The following is a 13,242-nucleotide window of genomic DNA, read 5'->3' as shown; positions in this document are numbered from 1 at the left end:
ATGTTTTTGACTGTGACTCAGGATACAGACTACATCCTACATCACAGTCTTGGAATATGGATGTACACACGTGTGTGCCAGTGTGCATCTTTAAATATAACTGAAATGCAGATTTTACGAAATAATGCCCTTACTACATATAATGAACTCTTAAATTTTCTATTCTATTCAAGTCTGTTGAAAACTTGCTGAGGAAGCACTGGGGAACTTTTTTGGGCGTGATGAATAGTTTCTATATCTTAATTGAGGTAGTGGTATTATGGGTATATATGTTAAAAAGCATTGAAATCTTCACTAAAAATGGATGTTATTGCATGTAAATTAGATCTCAAGAATGTTGCAATCCTCTAACTTAATTTTTTATTGAAATGCAATTCATATAACAAAGTTCAGCATTTAAGCCATTTTAAAGTGTACAAGTCAATGGTTTTTAGTATATTCACCTCTATCTAATACCAGAACATTTCATCACCCCAAAAAGAAACCCCGTATACCCATCAAGCAGTTGTTCTGAATTCCCCTCCTCCCCACCTCTTGGCAACCACCTATCTAGTTTTTATTTCTATAGATTTGCCTCTTTTGGAAATTTCATGTGAATGGAATCATACAATGCGTGGTCTTTGGTGTCTGGCCCCTTTCACTTAGCATAATGTTTTCCAGGTTCCTCCATTTGTAGCATGAATCAGTACTTCATTCCTTGTTACGGCCATATAATATTCCACTGTCTGGATATACCACATTTCATTTATTTATTTAGCAGTTGATGGACACTTGGGTTGTTTCTACCTTTTGGCTAATGTGAATAATGCTGTGAACATTCATGTACAATTCTTATATAGATACATGTTTTCATTACTCTTGGGTATATATCTAGGAGTGGAATTGCTGAGTTAGATAATAAGTCTATGGTTAATTTTTTGAGGAGCTGCCAGACTATTCTTCAAAGTGGTCATGCCATTTTACACTTCTACTAGCAGTGCATAAGGGTTCCAATTTCTTCATAGCCTCACCAGCACTTGTTATTGTGCCTTTTTTTATTATAACCATCCTAATGGGTGTGAAGTGGTATCTCATTGTGGTTTTAAGTTGCATTTCTGTAATGACTGATGATATATAACATCTTTCCATGTGCTTATCAGCCATGTGTATATTTTCTTTGGAGAAATGTCTATTTAAGTCCTTTGCCCAGTTTTTAAAAAATTATTTTCTATATCAATGTTATAAGTAACTCCATTAACACAAGATAATAACTGCAATAACAATAAATCTGTTTTGGCCCAGGATCACACTCACCCCTTATTTTTGTTCATTCCTCATTCTTGAGAGTTTTGGGATGATGTCCACTCCAACTGCGTCAGGCTGAGAAGGGACGTAGATATTAAGGGGCAGGAGAAAGGAATTGTTTTGCGTGCAGTTGGAGATACTCCTTGTTTTGGGAATGGGATTGATCCGTTATCATTTTGTTAGTTGTCTAGGGCAGCCTTGAAGAACTGGAGAGTAGGAGTTGGCTGCAACTCCTCTGGGTTTCAGGACTCAACCGGCATATGAATGATCCAAAGATTTAAGTCTCTGAGAAATATACCTAATAGATACATTGAAAATCATAGATTCAAATGAAAGGAGTAGAAGAATCATGATTAGGGGAATTATAAATGAGTATTACTATGTAATACTGGGGAAATAGATTTTCTTATATTCCCAGGTAGGACCTGCTAAGGGGAAGTTGACTTCATGAGGCCGTGTGGCTTGCCTGTGGAGTCCAGACGCCCCGGATGGAATCCCCCCTCCCTTCAGTATCTAATGTTCCTAATTTCTTATGAATCCTTCCATAATTGCTTTATGCATATTTAAGTAAATTTGCACAGAGATTCTTAGTACGACTTTTTTGACATCTATCTCTAGGAAATTAGAATTCGAAATGAATGACCAGATGCAATAATTCTGAAGAACTCTCAATAATCAACCATATTTGTAGTCTGCTGAGGCTCATGAGGTATAACCTTGGGGGGTTAAATGTGATAAATATATATAACAATAATTGATAAATGCTTATTATAAATGGGTCAAGAATTTCAATAAAAAGAAAACTCACCTCAAATCTCTCTACCCCAAAATAATGACAATTTGCATCACTTGAACATTGTTTTAGACCAGTGCTGTCCAAAAGAAATTTCTGCAATGATGGAAATGTTTTCTGGGCTGTCCAATGCAGTAGCCATTCACCACATACCTATTGAGCACATAAAATGTGGCTAATATGAGTGAGGCACTGAATTTTTTACTTTGTTTTATTTTAATTAATTTTAACTCAGATATTTATAGTCATGTGCGGCCTGTGCTGGTGTAACAGACAGCGCAGTTCTAGACCCTTTTCTATGCATATGTGAGAGTGGAAGGATATAAAGAATGGCTGGGGGATGCAGACAATTTTGACAATGCCTGCCAGAAATCTGGTAAGTGTGATTACTAATTAACCTAGGAATCCAACTTCTAGGAATTACCCAAAAGAAATGGGTTATGAATTTGCTCAAAAATTAGCTCTTAGCATGTTTATTAACATAAAAACTGAAAAGTTATAGGAATATATTTACTGACATGAGAATATTTTCATGATTACCTGTTAGGTGAAAAACAGATTATAAAGCAGGATGACTCCAATAAAACAGAAATAAAAATAACCTAGAAAGATATATTTCAAACTGCCCGGTACATGGCAGGCACTCAATAAATTATTATTATTATTATTTTAAAGATTTATTTTTTATTAATTTCTCTCCCCTTCCCTTCCATCCCCCCCTAGTTGTCTGCTCTCTGTGTCCATTTGCTGTGTGTTCTTCTGTGTCCACTTGTATTCTTTGTCAGTGGCACTGGGAATCTATGTCTCTGTTTGTTGTGTCATCTTGCTGTGTCAGCTCTCTGTGTGTGCGTCACAACTCCTGGGCAGGCTGTACTTCTTTCACGTGGGGCAACTCTCCTTACAGGGCACACTCCTTGGGCATGGGGCTCCCCTATGTGGGGGATACCCCTGCGTGGCACGGCACTCCTTGTGCACATGTGGGCCAACTTCACCACACAGGTCAGGAGGCCCTAGGTTTGAACCCTGGACCTCCCATGTGGTAGACGGACGCTCTATCAGTTGAGCCAAATCCTCTTCCCTCAATAAATTATTAAATGAAGGAGTGACTTAAAAAGAAGCACTGGATGGGAAACGGACTTTGGCCCAGTGGTTAGGGCGTCCGTCTACCATAGGGGAGGTCCGTGGTTCAAACCCCGGGCCTCCTTGACCCGTGTGGAGCTGGCCATGTGCAGCGCTGATGCGCGCAGGGAGTGCCCTGCCACGCAGGGGTGTCCCCCGCGTGGGGGAGCCCCACACGCAAGGAGTGCGCCCGTGAGGAAAGCTGCCCAGCGTGAAAAGAAAGTGCAGCCTGCCCAGGAATGGCGCCGCCCACACTTCCCGTGCCGCTGACGACAACAGAAGTGGACGGGGAGGCAGGACGCAGCAAGTAGACACCGAGAACAGACAACCAGGGGAGGGGGGGAAATTAAATAAATAAATAAATAAATAAATAAATAAATAAATAAATAAATAAAAGAAGCGCTGGACCATGAGTTATTTTCTATTTTCTTTTGCTCCCTTATTTATATTTTCTTACTTTCTATGGTGAATACATATACCTTTGTAATCAGAAAAATATATTAATTGAAAAAAGTAGTGTTGTTATTTCATGAGTATTTCAGAGCTGGAAGGAATGGTAGAGACAAAGGCACTCACACCTAGTGTGATGGTTAGGCTAATGTGTCAACTCGGCAAGATAATTGTACCCAGTTGTTTGGTCAAGCAAGCACTGGGCTAACTGTAATACAAGGGCATTTATGGATTTTAGTCACCACTGACTTTTTTTTTTATCTCCCCTCTCCCCCCTCCAGTTGTCTGTTCTCTGTGTCTATTTGCTGAGTATTCTTTTTTGTCTGCTTCTGTTGTTGTTAGTGGCACAGGAATCTGTGTTTCTTTTTGTTGCGTGATCTTGTTGTGTCAGCTCTCCATGTGGGCGGCGCCATTCCTGGGCAGGCTGCACGTTCTTCCGCGCTGGGCGGCTCTCCTTACGGGGCTCACTCCTTGCACGTGGGGCTCCCCTATGCGGGGGACACCCTTGCATGGCACAGCACTCCTTGCGCGCATCAGCACTGCGCGTGGCCCAGCTCCACAAGGAGGCCTGGGGTTTGAACCGCGGACCTCCCATGTGGTAGACGGACGCCCTAACAACTGGGCCAAGTCCGCTTACCACCATGGACTTTCCTGATTTACTATGATTTATCTAGTAAATCATAGCTAGCTGATTACAATTACATCAATCAGGGAGATTACTATCAGCAATGAGTGACACCTTTATCCAATCAGTTGAATGCCTTAAAAGGGAAAGTAATTCCAACATTGAGTGGGGATTTCCCAGCTCATCTTTGGACAGCCAACATCTCCCAGAACTCAGCAAGAACCTACACTGGACTTTCACAGAGCCCCTGGTTGCAGCCTGCCTGTGGAACCTGGACTTGTGCATCCCATGGTCACATGAGAGACTCTTATAAAATTGCATACTATTGACAGATATCTCTTGCTGATTCTGTTTCCCTTGTGAACTCTGACTAATACACCTAGTTAAAGGCACAAACCCAGACTTCCCAACAGCACATAAACATCTTCCAGAGCCAAGGAGAAAATATTGCTGGATTGTCTCCTGTTCTGGATTACCCCTAGCCAGGACAAATTCTCTCAGTGTGGCAATACAGGAATGGGTTCAGGGAGAAGAAAAACAAAGGGCATTAAGTCTCCTCAACAAGATTCAAAACATCAGGAAAAATTGCACTAACAAACTACATGCCACATACTCTTCGCTCTAGCAGGCCTGCCTCCCCTGGTTCCCTCAGTTGCGATACCAGCAGGGATACCTGCCAGGGCTCCCTGTATGGCCAACATGTGGGAGAGAACCCTCTGTCCCTTGCAGAAAGAAGTCTACTGGTTGTCTCCACATTTTGCCTCTTATTCAAAGCCTGACCTTTTTGAAAATTCTTAACTGAGTCACTAAGTCTCTACCTCAGGTGTCCTTTGTTTTTGTTCAGCCTTTGCTGTGGGCATCCATGCTCACCTTTGGAAGATGCTGCATTTTATTATCCTGCTACATCACATTTCTTAGTTCTGCAACTCAGAACATGTTATCAAATATTTTTCGAGTTCCTACTGGGTGCCAAGCCCTGGCAGATACAAAAATGCATAGAAAGGTATTTACCCAAGAGAAATCAAAACATATACCCACAAAAAGAGTTGTACAAGAATGTTCACAGCAGCTTTATTCACAATTGCCAAAAACTGGAAACAGCCCAAATGTCCATCAACGGAGTGGTTAAACAAACTGGTATATGAAGACATCAGAATACTGTTCAGCAATAAGAAGGAATATTGATACATACAACAACGTGGATGAATCTCAAACACATTATGCTCAGTGAAAGAAGCCAGGAAGAAAAGACTGCATTCTGCATGATTCCATTTATTTGAAGTTGTAGAACAGGTAAAACTAATTTAAAGTGAAAAATATCAGAATAGCAGGTACCCCTGGATGGGTGGGTAGAGGGTACTGACTGAAAAGGGATGGAGAGCAGTGGGAGATGGAAATGTTCTAAATCATCGGAGGGAGGCAGTGTGTGTTAAGATGTATCCACTTCTTAAAATTTTATAGCCTAAGATTTGCACATTTTAATAAGAGTGAATTTCACCTGGGAAAAAAATATAATTGATAGCAATAATAAAATGGAGAGGTGATGCCAAGTGAGTAGAAGTGTAGATCAAACAAGAATAGGGGGAAGCGGACTTGGCCCAGTGGTTAGGGCATCCGCCTACCACATGGGAGGTCCTTGGTTCAATCCCCGGGCCTCCTTGACCCGTGTGGAGCTGGCCCATGTGCAATGCTGACGCGCACAAGGAGTGCCCTGCCACGCAGGGATATCCCCCGCGTAGGGGAGCCCCACGCATAAGGAGTGCGCCCCGTAAGGAGAGCCGCCCAGTGTGAAAGAAGTTCAGACTGCCCAGCAATGGCGCCGCACACAGGGAGAGCTGACACAACAAGATGACGCAGCAAAAAGAAACACAGATTCCCATGCCACTGACAACAGAAGCAGACAAAGAAGAACACACAGCAAATAGACACAGAGAACAGACAACTGGGGTGGGGGGGAAGGGGAGAGAAATAGATAAATAAACCTTTAAAAAATAAAAACAAGAATAGGGGAAATAGATGTGGCTCAAGTGAGTGAGCTCCCGCCTACCATATGGGAGGTCCAGGTTTGTTCCTGGTGCCTCCTAAAGAAGATGAAGACAGCAAGCTGAGGTGATGGGCTGGCGCAGCGAGCTGATAAAACAAGATGATGCAACAAGAGACACACGGAGGAAAATATAATGAGAAACCCAGCAAAACAGGAGCAGAGGTGCCTCACGTGACTAGGCGCCTCCCTCCCATATGGGAGGTCCTGGGTTCAGCTTCCGGAACCTCCTAAAAAATGAAGACCGGCTCATAGCACACAGACACAGCAAATGCAAGCAACGAGGGGTGGGGAGAAATAAATACATAAAAGAAATCTTCTTAAAAAAACAAAACAAGAATGGGTGAATGTTGATGCATTAATTATAACAGATATGTCATCTAATGAAGATGTCACTAAAAGGAGAAACTGAGTGCAAGTAAGGCAAACTCCCTGTCTGTATACCTAAAACTACTAAAAAATAAAAGTAAAAATAAAGTCATTAAAAGAAATCGAGGCTTCTTCCTCAAGTAATGTAGTGGTTGGAAGCATGAACTCTGGAGATAATCTCCTGGTTCAAATCCTGGCTCCCCCATTAACTGGTGGTGGCCCTTTATGGGAGTTGTGTAATTTAACCACTTGGCCAATCAGTTTCTAATTCTAAAGTGAGGATAATCCTAGTGCCTACCTCAAGGGGGTGCTGTGAGGATTAAATGAGATATTGTGTACAACAAGCTCAATACTGCCCTGGCACGCTGTAAATGCTACTGTTGTGTGTTAAAAATAAAGACGAATAATAGAGTGGCTGAGAGGGAGTCAGATAGTGTGAATTCAAGTCCCGATTTCTTTATAAAATCTTGGATGAGCCATTTCAACTGGCTGAGCCTCAATTTCCTTAGCTATAAGTGAAAGGGAATAGCTCCTACCCCCAAGGGCAGCTGGGAGGTTCAGCAAGTTCACGTCTGCAAAGTCCCAGCGTAAGGTCTGCACCTGATAAGTGGGAGCTATAGGAGTAAAGCGGGCGTGCAGTGAGAGTCCAGGGCAGGAAGCAAAGAAAATGGGCTTGGGAGTCCTGAACCTCCCCCAGGAGGCCTCAGAGAGGGGCCTGCTCTGGCTTCTGTGTTGTGCCCCTACGGACCAGCTTCATAGGTCTCCCAGGTCCTCCTCCCCCGTCCGGCGAGGTCCTCCCAGGTCCCTGGCGTTGGAACAAAGCTTTGGTCTGCTGTTCTCCCACTGTTCTCTGTCTGAACTCTGATTAAGCCCTTATCTCAGCCTGTTTTGCCCTGCTTGGCTGCCTGTCCTATTCAATTCCATCGCAGGGCATTCAGCCTGCCCGGCTCTGAGTGTCCCTGAGTGTGAGGTTCTGGGACACGGGACCTGGTCTTTATCGTCCTTGGTTCCCACAACCCCAAGCACCGCGTCTGGAACACAGCAGCTTCTCAGCACATGGTGTTGAAGAGAATAAAATGTCCCAGGCCTTGATGTGGTTGGATTTCAAAGCCCTGCGAAACACCCCCACATAACTCCTTTTCAAAAGTACTTTCTCTGCTTGCATTTTCGTTAGTCTCAGCTTCTATGGTTAGAGCTTCACTGCTTTTGGTTTCAATCAAATAGGGACCTTGTACCGGATAAAAATGCAACATTCTGTATCAGTCAGAGGCCTGGAAGAACACCGATGATATAATCAAGTGGGTTTAACTGAAACGAAAAGAAAATGAAAATTAAAAAGGAAGGTATTAGTGAAAGGACTATTTACAATGATACAGGCGAAATTAAAGAAACCAACAGGGACAGAGAGGCACCTGGAACTTGCCAGAGCAGGCAGCTGTTGGCATGCTAGGGTAGGAAGGTCCAAGGAAACCCAGCGAGAGCCGAGCTGTGGAGGGACCACCTTGAACAGCACTGAGGGCTGTGGAGCGTGGCGGCCCCTGCCAGAAACACAAGGACAAAGCAGGGAGGAAGCAGGGGTGAAACGCCTGGACATTTCCTCTCTCCTCCCACCCTGGGATCTCCTGGCCACCCACCGGCCAAACCCAACTCAGAAGGGGAGGGGTCCGAGTGATGTGGTCCCTGGGGGTCAACTTCCCAGGGGCAGAGCAGGGTAGAAAATGGATCTGGAGTGGGAATGGGGAAATAGAGAATTATAAGCCTTCAAAACGGACATTTTTGTTTTGGCAATCATTTATAACTCATTATAAATAAAGACATCAGCTCCTTTAAGAAGGAGATGAAAAGGCGATTGGGAACCAGGGTCCTGAAGACTTGGGAGCAAGAGTGTCACTAACTGAGGAAAGGGTGGCCCGTCCTTCCTTCCCTCATAAAGACAAACCTTGCCTGTTTCCAGTGGTGGCGCTGGACTTTCCATATGGGAGGGATCTGGAGATGGTAACTGGATGGAAGGGGAACCTGCCACTGTGTAGCAGGCAGGTGGGTTTTACTTAGATTTGAGCAGCCAGCGATGGTGCTGATGAAGAGTACGGAGGGACTGAACCTGTCATCCCAGCCATCCCTTCCCCTTCTTCCCCCGCCTGTCCCATCTCCTAAACAAAGCTTTGTAATTGGAGGACCTCTTGGAGCCTCTGGGATGCGAACGTGCACTGTGATCCTGAGTTTCCCAGATGCCACTGACCATGAGTGCCCCTTCCTGAAGACTCCCTTGGGACGAGTCTACCAAAGTTTGTGGGACCTGCCTGCCAAGATGAGGTAGATTGTCTTCAAACCCGAGTCTGGGAAGAAGGAGGGATTCAGTGGCCGGCTAAAGCTGCAAGAGTGGCATCAGGAGCAGTCTGGGGTGGAGGGAGGAAGTCCTAGAATGGGATGAGGCACTCTTGGGGTTGGGAAAGGGCAAGGATCATCTCCGGCCTTGACACTGAAAGGGGCGTCTGAGGACCAGAAGTGACAGCGTCACCAGCTTGCTGGTTGGAAAAGAAGAATCTCAGGCCCCATCGCAGACCTACTGAATCAGGAATTGCAATTTCACTAGATCCCCTTTCTGCATCCTACTGTTTGAGAAGCTTTACTCAGATGAGCCTGCCCTGCTCCTTTCCCCCAGTCGACCTGGGCTTTCTCCCTTCCTCCCCTCAGAGCCTTTCTCTTTCAGAAAGTCATCAATAAATTTAATTACAGATTTAATTTACAGATGGAGAAGCACATAGGAAACTTCAACCCAGTGTGGGAAATGCTAAAATAAGGCTGCTGGGGGGTAAGGGGTAGATATCAGAGGACCAGAGAAGGGCCCCCACCCTGCGGTGGGCAGAGTGGTTAGGGAAAGCTTCTTGGAGCAGTGTCCTTCTCCCTCTCCATTTGCCCAAATCTTCCTTCCCTAATCCCACCCCGATCCTGATGTGAGCATCCTGCCTTGAGCATCACTAGCCTAAAATCGTCCTCTGATTACTCACTGTTTGCGTGCTCAGGTTTCATCTCATTAACTAGATTGTGCTCCTCTTGTTTCCTCCCATTCCAACACCTACCAGGACCTGAATTCTAAATCTGAGAGGATGAATGAATGAATGAGCGCACTAGGTAACAGTGACCCACTCCTTTTTCCTATCATCTATCAATCTGTTTTTCAGATTCCCTTAGCCATCTCTTCCTATCTGAGTTTTGAAATATGAGTGTTTATTTCCTTATTTTTTGGTTCTTGAGAAGCAGCACATAGAACAAGCTAGGAGGCCTGGCATAAGGAAGTCGTTTAAAGAACAGAGACTCAAGCCAGAGGCCTGGGTTCAAATCCTGACTTTATTATCTCTTAGGTCAATGACTTTGGGCATGCTCTTAAACCTCTCTGTGCCTCTGTTTCTGCTTCTGCCGAATGGGGATAATTATAGTACCATCCTCACGAAATGCTATCTGGAAAGCACCCAGAACAGTGCCAGGCACTTGGTAAGCACTACCAGAGTATTGCTGTTCTCAAAAACTTGCTAGATGCTGGGCCTGTGATTCCTATGCGGGATTTCAGGAGTCTGTGAGTGGTGAGCTGCGGGAGGCTGATCTTTCCCTCTGCAGCACACGCCAGGGTCAGAGAGTCGGAGCTGGGGAGAGAGGTCTCTGTCTCCAGGGGAAGGCTAGGCTCTGGGCTGGCCTGGGGCCGTCCCAGCCTAGTGAGCACTTTCCTGGAACTAGAAAGACCTTCTCCTGTTTGTCTCATCAGGGGCTCTGTGATTGATTCTGTTGTCAAGGATGCCTCTGACCTCCTCTTTTGGAAGCCCCTGGGGCTGGTGCCCTTACGGAGTCATCTCCCTGCTAATTGGAAGTCAGTGGTTGGCTTCAGCAGGCAGATGGTGATGCCCAGGCTTGGCTGGCCTTGAAACTATTCTGTAGAATTCCTCCTGAGTCAATCCTGAAGGCCGAAGGGCCAGTGTGTTTGATGCGGGCATCCTCTGGCCCATGCTCAGATCTGTTTCTTAGAAGGCTGGGGAACTCACGCCCACTCCAACAGATCCAGGAGAGAGGGAATCAGGGTGTGGCCCTTGACACCTGAGAGGAGAAGTGGAGGCAGGACGGGGCACCTTATCTAGCTCAAAGATATTCCGCTCCCGGAACAGATTTGGCTCAAGAAGCTGAGCACCTGCTTCCCATATTGGAGGCCCTGGGTTTGGTCCTGGTGCCTCCTAAAAACAGAAACAAAGAACAAGTGAACAAACGAAAAAACCAACTCAGAGGAGTCAATGTGGCTCAGTGGTTGCGCGCCGGCTTCCCACATGTAAGGTTCCGGGTTCAGTCCCCGGCCTCAGGTACCTCAAGAAAAAAAAGAAGACATTCGGTTCTGCGGTTCTGAGATGTTCACTTGGGTTCCGCGCCGTGGCCTTCTGGTGAGGCCACCTCTAAGCTGGAGGGAATGGGAGAGGTTTCTGTCTTCTGGCCCAGGGCCCAACTATCAGAAGGGTGTACTGAGCCTGAGGACACAGAGAGCCCACAACCTCATGGAGAACCCTTAAGGTGTCCCCCAGACCGGAGGCAAGGGGTGGAGCAAGTTGAGACATCGCTATCAGGGGCTGACTGTGAGGTCCTAGGGACAGTGCAAGGTTTTGGTAATGCGGTGCTCCTAACAGCTGCTGGACAATGTCATCAACTCAGTTGTCATGTCCAGCTCCCTAGACACAGTGACGGTTTCACCATGTGGGTAACTGGCACCCATTCAATCTCAATTCCTATTTACTGCTCCGTATTCCATGGCAACACCACCAGCTCTCCCACCTGACAGACAACCCTCAAGAGTTTCCTTTTCTTTTTAAAAATATTTTATTTGGGAAAACGGACTTTGGCCCAGTGGTTAGGGCGTCCGTCTACCATATGGGAGGTCGGCGGTTCAAACCCCAGGCCTCCTTGACCCGTGTGGAGCTGGCCATGCGCAGTGCTGATGCTCTCAAGGAGTGCTGTGCCACGCAAGGGTGTCCCCCGTGTGGGGGAGCCCCACGCGCAAGGAGTGCGCCCGTGAGGAAAGCCGCCCAGCGTGAAAAGAAAGTGCAGCCTGCCCAGGAATGACGCCGCCCACACTTCCCGTGCCGCTGACAACAGAAGCGGACAAAGAAACAAGACGCAGCAAATAGACACCAAGAACAGACAACCAGGGGAGGGGCGGAAATTAAATAAATAAATAAATCTTTAAAAAAAAAAATATTTTATTTGGAAATAATTGCAAACTTACAAAAAGCTGCAAACATTAAGTATAAAGAATTCCCATATGCCCTTCTTCCAAATTCACCAATTGTTAACATTTTGCTGCATTTGTTTCTCCCCATATATATATGTGCACATACACATACACATATGTATGCATATAGATATTTTTTTTCCACTTGAAAGTAAATTATAGACACTTAAAATTTCAATGTGTATTCCTAAGGACAAACACATTTTGTTTTGAAACCACAGTAGAGTCACAAAATTCAGAAAATTTAACACTGATACAATTATATCTAATCTATAGTTTGTATTCCAATTTTGTCGATTTCCAATAATTTTCTGTATGGTGGTTTTTATTCCAGTCCTGAATATAATCCCAAATAAACCCATTACAATTAGTTGTCTGATCTCGTTAGCCTCCTTTAATCTAGAAAAATTTCTCAGCTTTTCTTTGTGTTTAATGTCCTCAGGACTTCTCTGAATGAAAATAAATCTGAAAGCATTCTCGTGGCTATGGCTTCTCTAAATGATAACTCCAAAAAAAAAAAAAAAATAATAGAAGTCTTTCAGTTCCTTCCCTTGAAGCCTCAGGACAGGTGGATTTGACAACAATCTATTTTGGTCACGCCTGGGAATTTTTGGCTTATCCATCTACACTAAACTCAAATGATCCTGGGGTTTGCTCTTAGGTACACAGTAGTGCTTAATAAGTACTTGTTGGTTTGCCAGGAGAGAAAGTGGATTTGATTCCTGGATTAAATAACCCAAAAGACATTCCAGGAAGGTTTTGCTGATGTAGAGGGAGAGACAAATGGTTGGTTCTTTTATAGGTGGATACTAGGGGACAGTAATCCAAGGACAACATGCAGGGTTGGAGTTCTTTTTTATTCTTTTTTAAAAAAATTTAATAAAAAAAAAAGATATTTAGATTACATAAATGTTTAGGGTTGGAGTTCTTTATCTTATTTCTCTTATACAGTATGGCTCTCTTCTCGAATTTCTAAGCAGGAGAGTCAGGGAAGCTCCACCACATGGAGAAAGCAAACGACAGTGTTGTTAGGATCCTACAAACATTTAACATGTTTTCTTACTTCCTGTCTGGGGTCTGTAAATGTGGACCATCTCCTCAGGAACAGCAGAAAATAGAGCTTTGAAGTTGATCTATTTATGGTAGCCACCCTCCAAAACTGTCCCTAATGATCCTCACCTCCTGGTGGATATGCTTTCATGTGGACACCACCCAGTGAATCAGGGCTGGCCTATGTGAGCCTAGAATAGGGTGAAAAGGAGAGAAGAGTGACTTCCAAGGCTAAGTCATGAAAAATA

General features: G+C 44.8%; 1 protein-coding gene across 1 annotated transcript in view; it reads left to right on the top strand.

Annotated features, from left to right (window-relative positions):
* Positions 1-13,242, top strand: part of CYB5B (cytochrome b5 type B) — a 148,801-nt gene that overhangs the window by 97,367 nt on the left and 38,192 nt on the right. The gene's annotated exons all lie outside the window — the stretch shown is intronic.

This window comes from Dasypus novemcinctus, chromosome 18, assembly GCF_030445035.2.
Source record: "Dasypus novemcinctus isolate mDasNov1 chromosome 18, mDasNov1.1.hap2, whole genome shotgun sequence".
Lineage (NCBI taxonomy): Eukaryota > Metazoa > Chordata > Mammalia > Cingulata > Dasypodidae > Dasypus > Dasypus novemcinctus.
Note: the sequence above shows the minus strand (reverse complement) of the source record. Positions and strands in the feature narration are given on the sequence as shown.